Source organism: Miscanthus floridulus, chromosome 7 (genome assembly GCF_019320115.1).
Source record: "Miscanthus floridulus cultivar M001 chromosome 7, ASM1932011v1, whole genome shotgun sequence".
Lineage (NCBI taxonomy): Eukaryota > Viridiplantae > Streptophyta > Magnoliopsida > Poales > Poaceae > Miscanthus > Miscanthus floridulus.
Genome location: NC_089586.1, coordinates 40,259,167 through 40,268,562, shown reverse-complemented (window position 1 = coordinate 40,268,562; position 9,396 = coordinate 40,259,167). Strand labels below are relative to the sequence as shown.

At 40.7% G+C, this 9,396-nt stretch overlaps 3 non-coding genes across 3 annotated transcripts; all 3 read left to right on the top strand.

Moving 5' to 3' along the window:
- Positions 1-2,281: 2,281 nt before the first annotated feature.
- On the top strand, positions 2,282-2,353 carry TRNAQ-UUG (transfer RNA glutamine (anticodon UUG)). The gene has a single exon. It is a non-coding gene; the product is annotated as a tRNA-Gln (tRNA).
- Positions 2,354-6,711: 4,358 nt separating this feature from the next.
- Positions 6,712-6,783, top strand: TRNAQ-UUG (transfer RNA glutamine (anticodon UUG)). The gene has a single exon. It is a non-coding gene; the product is annotated as a tRNA-Gln (tRNA).
- A 980-nt stretch (positions 6,784-7,763) lies between these two features.
- On the top strand, positions 7,764-7,835 carry TRNAQ-UUG (transfer RNA glutamine (anticodon UUG)). The gene has a single exon. It is a non-coding gene; the product is annotated as a tRNA-Gln (tRNA).
- Positions 7,836-9,396: the final 1,561 nt, after the last annotated feature.

Sequence of the window (9,396 nt, the reverse complement as noted above, 5' to 3'; positions counted from 1 at the left end):
GGCCTATCTATGTTTCAATCTCTTCTTTCTAGTACAAAAAAAAATAGTGAAGATGAACACAAGCCAAACATGTTCACGGCTTCACGCCAAAACTTAACAGGCTGAATGCAGACATGCCAGGAATGATTCAAATAATAGAACATTAAATAGGAGGGAAAATGCCCCTTCCATCCAATCCATTTCTTAAACACTGCTCTATAAAGCAGCAAGGTGCATCATTTAGTTAAAATATAGAAATTGGTTGACTCCTTAGATATGATTTTATTGGGAATGGAAAGCAAAAGCAAAACATAGGTGCTATGACAAAATATTATCTAGGACACACCGACACACAAAAAATGATTCCTATCACTCCAGACTTCGAATATGGCAATGTCGGTTCAAATCCCAGTGGAACCTACTTTTCTTAACATAGAAAGAGAATTTGTGATATGCCACTCAAAAGATCCAGTCTTTGGAAAATCCAATCAACCTATCCTGGTTCACTTTAATGCCATTCAGAAAGTTATCATCTGTTCCAGTACTTAACTATTGCATGCTTAATGAGCTTGGAATAGAGAACGTAGTAGGGATCAGCACGAGGTAGATAGGAAACGATTTGGGACCTTCCATCCTACAGACAGGATTAAGATGGAGATAGGAGTTGTGCACAAGCACAATCAGTGGTGGATCCAGAAATCGAGCAAGAGGGAGGCTAAATAATTTAAGGCTATAGATCTTATAAGCGGCAAACTTTAATGGTTATCTTTCAAAGGCCTAGATCAGCAACTATGTCATCATATTAGGCTCAATCTGTGTTCTTTTTTTACTCAACTTGACTCTTTCTCGTTCCAGCACCATTTTTACCATATCTTTCTTATTAAAATACTTTTCCATCCTAACCTCCTATGCCCTACCGTTGTATAATGCAATTATTAGAAACTAACAGCTGGCATCCATCAATCAAAAAGGATGCATTGATGTAATCATAATCAATAATTAATACTCACCGACTCAATGTGCAAGTGTAGGCAACCAGCAGCAGGGTGTCTTGGCCTAGGGGCAGGCTGGCTGGGGGTGACTCCGCTGGGTGCTAGCTTATGCCGTTATGCGTCAGCTACCAGGGCATAGCAGGCAGCCAAGCCAGGCTTGGCGCAGATGGGCACCAGCTGGTGGGGCGCTGCCGTGCAGGACGCAGGTAGCCAGTGCCCAGTGCCCAGCAGGGTCTGATCTGTGCAGCGAGGGCCGGGGAGGAGGTGAGGTCGGCCAGATTAGGTCGCGACGAGCGGACGAGAAAAGTGGCGCTGCCATGGGAGAATGGAGGAGTGGTCATTGGGAGAGGGTGAGCCACAAGCGCTTCCTCTTGGTGGGGTTGGACCTTTACTATTCTCTTTGCTATGGGCTGTTCCTGGGCTAATTTTAAAGGGAGTACTTGATTTTTCTTGGCTTGCCCCAGGCTGCAGCCCTCCCAGCCCAGCGCACAGGTCTGCCCCTGAGGCCGATAGGGAACAAGAATAGGACAGCTCAGCCGGAGAGAAACAACATACATGAGAGAGGCAAGAAAAAGCAAGTTGATTAGTAATTTTGAATGGTGCTATTTCCATATGACCAATCCAACTGGTTTTCTACTCCCTCCAATCCAAATTATAAGACATTTTGTGTTTTCTATATACATAGTTTTTACTATGCATTTAGATATACACTATGTGTAGATACATAGTAAAAGCAATATATCTAGAAAAGCCAAAACGTCTTATAATTTGGAACGGAGGGAGTATATGCTACTAATTTGTAAAGGATGTTTGACACTCCATACATTTCTGATAGAGTACTTGGCAAATATGTCTCACTCAAGCCAAGATTGTATTTCTTAATTAGTTCGTCGGAATGGAACATCTAATTGACAAAGTCATGCATCATTAACAGCCCTATAATAACCGTGAAAGGCTCAATAGTGGGAACAAGCAGTGGCATAATTATATTTTGATCACTTCTCTATATTACAACTAAAATTGTTGAAAATGGACACAATTGCAATATGTTCACACCAAAACTTAACAGGTACAATGCAGACATCACAAAGGATGATTTAAATGATAAAACATCAAACTGGAGGGAAAATGCCCCTTCCATCCAATCCATTTCATAAACACCGTTCTATAAAGAAGCAAGGTGCATCAGTTAGTTAAAATATAGAAATTAGTTTATTCCTTATACATGCTTTTATTGGGAACAGCTAGGAAAAGTAAAACAAAGGTTCTATGATGATAAAAATATTATCTTGGGAGAACATACATAAAATGGTTCCATGGTGTAGCGGTTATCACTCCAGACTTTGAATCTGGCAACCTGGGTTCGAATCCCGGTGGGACCTACTTTTTTTAACATAGAAAGAGAATTTGTGATATGCCACTCCGAAGATCCAATCTTTTGGAAAATCCAATTAGCCTATCCTGGTTCACTTTAATGCCATTCAGAAAGTTTTTCATCATATGTTCCAATACTTAATTTATTGCATGTTTAATCAGCTTGGAATAAATAAAGTAGTAGGGATCAGTGCGAGGTAGAATGGTAATGATTTGTGGGCTGTAGCCTTCCATCATACAGGCAGAACTGAGATGGAGGTGATAGGAGTTGCGCACAATATGGAACGAGAATAGGACAGCTCGGCTGGAGAGAAACAACATACATGAAAGAGACCACAGATAAGCAAGATGGCTAGTAATTCGTAGGAGATGAGAGATAAGCAACATACATGAGAAACGTGATATTTATGCATGACCAATGCAACTAGTTTTCTGTTAGGGTGTATTTTACAAATATGGCTCACTAAAGCAAGGATATTGTATTTCTTAATCAGTCTGTTGACATGGTACATCCATTTGACAAAGTCACACAGCATTAACAGCCCCATAGTCTTGGCAGTTCTTAAAACCCACTCGGTTGTGGGAGCACCACAGCATTCCAGGCATTGGTGGCTCATCCGCAGGTTGACGCGCGTCTCTGCACCTTTTTGCAAAAAAGCCCTCTTATTTTGTGATAATCAACCCGTGCTCCAACTTTCCCTCTGATTTTGCGACGAGCCCCCTGCAGCCCAACTCTCGCGCACCCGCATCCCGTCCCTTCCTCAGTTTGTCCCCTCTCTTTATCCTTTGTGCCGCCGCCGCAACACGGTGCTCAGCACGCGCGCCTCCCCGCTTACCGTCGTCGCTAGAGGGGAGCCGCACGAGCATGGCGGAGTCCGGCGGGCATAGCATCCACGCGGGGCGTGGGAAGCTGCGCGATATAAGCAGGGGGAGCTCAGCGAACTCCACGCGTCGGCATGGCGCGACCTCGTCCATGGCGCTGCCACCACGGCTATCGCTTCCACCCTCCCTATGGTGAACCTAGGTGCTCCTCCTCCAACTCTCCTTCCCCATTTCCTCTACCTCTTCCCTCTCCCTTCATCTTATCCTCCTGACCCCTCTCTCTTTTACCTAGGTTCGTCACTGGCATCAAGGTGTCCACGGGCCTCACCTACGGAAGAGGGTTCCCATGTCCGGAGGCCCCAGGAGCGCACCCTGCGAGTGGATCCGACGGGATCCAGCCTCGATGGCTGCGGATCCGGCTGGCCTCCACCACTTGCACACAGCAGTGGCGGAGATGGTTAATGGAGGGTTCTCTCCAGATTAATATGCGGTCTCCTACTCAGGTATTAAATCTGCAGCTTGTGGTTGGACTGCTCGCACGGTCGCACCTGTGCTGCTACTTCCGCTTTCAGTGTGAGCTATCAGCAAGCACAAATTCTTTCCTCATCACAATTTAATTTTGCACTTTCTTTGACTCACATAAAAAGCCTGCACATGGATCTCGAGACCATTGAGGTGGTGCACGGGAAAGTGAGATTGTGAGTTTGGCTTGCTTTAGTTCCTTGCAATATTTACGCATAATCTCGAGGCTCGCTCAACTACTGTAGTTCTCTGCAATCTTGTAGGTACCTCAGACTTTTACAACATAGCTTACGCAATTCTTTGGATTCCTTCATTAGCTGTAAGCATTGCATTAAAATACACAAATTGATGGTGCCAATTAAGCCATGGCACTCCCAAGTTACGAGCTGAACGTAGCAATCTGTCGATGGTTTTGGTATATATAGGCAGGAATTAATCTGTTAAGCGTAAATAATACATTTGCAGGCCATCTTGGCGTATATGGAGTCATTCAGTTATATACATATATGTTTGTTTATGGTGTCACATGCATTTCCACAGTTCATCTTGTGGTGCGTGATGGGATTTGGAGCACTTTGCTTTGTTCGTTGGATTATTTTTTATTCATTGGGTTTGGAGTGCTTTGCTCTGTTTGGCATTGCTACTCCATTTTCCTGACTTGTTGCTCCTCCTGCGGCAGTGGTGGAATCATGGCGCACATTACAGACGTCATGCAGGATAGGAGGCAGCAACAACACTGATGATGTCCTCCTGCTTTTTTTTTCTAATCTGTTTGACTATTTCCAGAGGCGGGTGCCCTGTCCTCTGGGAATCTCTGGTTTACTGCCTCTGGAACCATGCTATGTTCTGGTCATTTTTTTGTTTGCATTGATCTTGACCATATGATGGATGGATTAAAAAAAGATTCCATGGAGTGAGGGCTCCTTACTGTCCATAATGCTTGGCTGGGTTTGTATTAGTTTCCCATAAGCCTAGAAAGACCTTACTGTGCTGTGAATTATAGGCTGGCACCATTAAAAAGCATTCTGAAGGCCTGTGGTGTTGGCATCAAGTTATGATAGAATTTATTTCCCATCTGCAATCTGCAATAAAGGTAACATGGTTTTCATATTCCCAAGGTGCTTATGTACCAGCAAAAGCCTTGGATATTATAGGGAATAGAAGTATGTTACGAAAACTACCTATAAGGAAAGGGCATTGATGCATGGATGTCAACAAGTTTGCTGCCAAAGGGCATGTTTACATACTAATATAGTTAATTTTAGATACCTCTAATTGTTTATAACGTTTGGTCCACTTTAGTTGCACAACTTGGATAAAAGTTCTGTTCGGTTGAATTTTATCTTAAGTTCGTGCATCAAAACTTAGTTAGGTGCTATCAGTGACTTAAACTCCTATCATATCCATTGCTGATTTGTTTCTACCATGCTGTTTTATTTCTTGAGATGTTGTACTCAAATGTGTAACTAACTAACTATAGGACAATAATGCTAAAGTTGTCAAAAGGAGGCGTCACACCAAGAGGCCATACTCATACTCAATTCTTCCTGTCGCCTTGGGAGTTTCCAAAACAAGAGAAATGAGAAGCCTAAAGCTCATGATGCGGCTAGAGGGGTTGCTCTGCAGTACAGCCTGGCAATTTTATCATAATATTAATCAGGCAATTTTGTGTTAGTAAATTTGACATTGTTGTTATTTTTCATCCGTCCACCACATTCATTTGTATTGAGATGTTTTTAGGCACTCACTGAATGCTTATATATGCTTGATGCTTATACTTATGCACAGAGGCAGTGGACTTGTGCCGATCCGATGCTAGCTGCCCCTGACCCTACACTTGCATGTTTCTCTCTTCTCAGATAAGGTGTACTGATTCCAAATGGCAATGCAGTTATCCTTTGAAAGCTACTTTCGTTTTCCCTGTAGATGAAATCTTGCAAGGCCCTGTACTTCACATCATTCATTCTAGCTTGCCTATTATTTCTGTCATTGTTCTGCCTGAGTCATTTAATTGCTCATCTTGGGCACACCGTCCCCCTTTTTTTTATGCTGATCTCTTGTCTTCTGTTGATCTGGTCGTTTTCTCACTAATGTAGATTGAGGATTACAATGAAGCCTACCCTAATGCTTTGACTGAATATGATGATGGGAGATACTTGATCTTATATAATTTGAGGCTGACTGTTTCATTTCGTCTTATGATTCTGTGTTCAAGCAGACACTAAATAAATACTAACTAGCAGCAACTAATAGATGTAGAAAGAAGTTTCTACAACAATTCAAGCTCATTTGTGACAGATGGGCATGTAATGTATGTCCAGATAGAACCATAATGGCTGTGGTAGCCATACATGTAATGAAGGATCATAGCCATACATGTAATGAAGGATCATGTAATCTACGGCTGAACAGAACCATAGCGGTTGCAATGGCCATACAACTTGTGTTATATGCAAATGCTTCATGATTTGTGCTAAGTATTTAATACTCCACTCTGATCTATTTTAATGATGCTATGATAATAGTGGTGAAAATTATGCTTAGTATCTTGGTGGTATCTGTTGGTCGTAGATTGTTTTTTCCTCGAATCATTGTAGGGCGCGGCGCCTGATGTTCTAGTAATCTTGAAAGACTCAAAAGCAGGAACAGAATCAGAGACAGAGAAACCCAGTAGCACTGGCATAACTATGTTTTGATCTCCCAACTATAAAACAGTGAAAAGAATGCAAGCTCAAGTGCTCAACGCATTCACAACAAAACAGAACAGGCCGAATGCAGATATGGCAAGGAGTCATTTAAAAGACATAATATTAAATTGGTGTGAAATTGCCCTTCCGTCGAATTCATTTCGGAAACACTACTCAATAAAGCAGCAAGGCGCATCAGTTAAAATATAGAAAGTAGCTCACGCGCAACATGATTTTTTTTTTGGAATGGTTAGCAAAAGCGCACACACACACAAAAATAATGCTATGGAGACATGCTATGATAAATATATTATCCAGGGAGAACACACATAAATGGTTCCATGGTGTAGTGGTTATCACTCCAGACTTTGAATCTGGCAACCTGGGTTCGAATCCCGGTGGGACCTACTTTTTTAACAGGGAAAGAGAATTTGTGATATTCCACTCAAAGATCCAATCTTTTGGAAAATCCAGTTAGCATATCCTGGTTCACTTTCATGTGATTCAGAAAGTCTGTCATCATCTGTTCCAGTACTTAATCTATTGCATGCTTAATGAGCTTGGGATAGAGAACGTAGTAGGGATCAGCACAAGGTAGATTGGTAAATATTTTTGGCCTACCATCCTACAGAAAGGATTAAGATGGAGGTGATAAGAGTTGCGGACAATATGGAATAAGGATAGGACAGCTCAGCTGGAGAGAAACGACATACAAGAGGGAGACAAGAGATAAGCAAGTTGGCTAGTGATTCTCAAGACTCAAGAGACAAAAGATAAGCAACATACATGAGACAGACGAGATATTTCCACATGACCAATGCAACTAGTTTTCTATTTGCTACAGATTTGTAAAAGAAGCTTGACACACCACGTATTTCTTAATATAGGAGATATTTTGCAAATACGGCCCACCAAAGCAAAGATACTGTATTTCTTAATCAGTCTGTTGACATGGTACTTCCAATTGACAATGTATGCGTCATTAACACCCCTATAATCTTGATAGACTCAAAAGCAGGATCAGAATCAGGCATAGTGAAACCTAGTAGCACTGGCATAACTATGTTTTGATTTCCCTGCTAAAAAATGGTGAACATAAACGCATTAACGAAGGCCCAACAAATTCACAACAAAACACTGAATGGAGACATGGCAACGAATTATTTAAAATACATAAAATTAAATTGGTGGGAAATTTCCCTTCCATCGAATTCATTTCATACACACCACTCAATAAAGCAGCAAGGTGCATCAGTTAAAATACAGAAACTAGCTCACTACTGACACAATTTTTTTGGAATGGTTAGCAAAAGCACAGAAAAAAAATAATAGTGCAATGGAGATGTGCTACGATAAATATATTATCCAGGGAGAACACACATAAAATGGTTCCATGGTGTAGTGGTTATCACTCCAGACTTTGAATCTGGCAACCTGGGTTCAAATCCCGGTGGGACCTACTTTCTTTTTTTATAAAAAGAGAATTGGTGATGTGTACTCAAAAGGTCCAACCTTTTGATTTTTGAGAAGTACAATCATATTTATCTGGTTCACTTCTCTCCGGTATTTAATCTATCATGTGTTGTATGATTCTAGGATAGAGGAAGGAGCGAGAGGTAGATAGGCAAAACTTAATAGTATTGCCCCTTCCATTCTAAAACAAGGGTTTGGGTAGAGGAGATAGGATTGCACAAAATATGGAACATGAATAGGACAGCTTGGCTAGAGAGAAATGGCATACATGTGACAGAAAGAAGGAGATGACAAAATTTGGTGTTTGCTGGCCACCGAAAAGATAGTGGCACCTAGTTGTAGCATGCAACAGCAGCAACAGCAGGCATGTGATATCTAATTAGAGTTAAAACCTTGAAAGAAGTAGAAGGATTTCCTGGAAATCAATGGTGAAAAAGCTTGTGAATGTGATATCTAACTAGCATTAAAAAGTAATAAGCATAACAAATATCGGGTAAAGCATCAAGGAGCTATAAGCACTGTGACATAGGACCTAATGCATTATAACCAAATGTTTGACCATTTGCGATATGTTCCTTAAACCGGTAAAATATATGGTGGAAACCATATATTAGGTGAAATCATGGAAACCAATTCAAAAGGCATATTTTGGTCATTCAAAATTATTTGGAAATTTGGTATATCCATAGTTCATACAAATATGTACTCATGTGCAAAAGTTGGGATGCAAACTCAAACTAGAAAAATTCATACAAAAGTGACAAATTTTAGATGGATGTGCACTAAAGACAAAATCTCAAAATCTCAGAGATTTTATCTTTTAGTGTACATGCACCTGAAATTTGTCATTTTCGTAGAATTTTTCAAAAGCAAGTTTGCATCCCAACTTTTGCATGTGAGTACATATTTGTATGCACTATAGAAGTGTTAAATTTCAGTTTTTTTTAACAACCAAAATACATTTTTTTGAATTGGTTTCCATGTTTCTACCTAGTATGTTGTTTGCACCATATATTTTGCCAAACCCTTAAACATGCCCTCCAAAATCTTGTAGTCAAATACAAAATGATTCACACAATGAGATGAAACTAACCATACCCTAAATATATTGGCACTAAGAACAAAGAATGAACCCGTCACAAATATGTGATAGAAAAAGGGAATGTGGCAATAGGTAGATTCAAGAGAGATGAGGTAAGTTACTGACGGTGTCAAGGAAGGTTATGTACAGCACATCACCACCAATGGCCACACATTTGTGTTGTAATTCTGGCGTCTGTTTTGCAGAACATTCCTAATTTTGTTATGTTTTGCAGAACATGATGCATATAACATTCCCAATTTTGTTATGTTTTGTAGACCATGTTGCATAGACATTCCTAATTTTGTTACGGAAGTTAAGAAGTTTTGAATATATTCCTGGGAATTTATTACATAGACAAACTGTCAAACTCCCAAATGTTCAACACTCTTTGTTTGGCACCATTGCGTTGGTTATAGTGGTCAACCAGAAGAGGAAATCTAATTCCACATAAACATAAGGAATC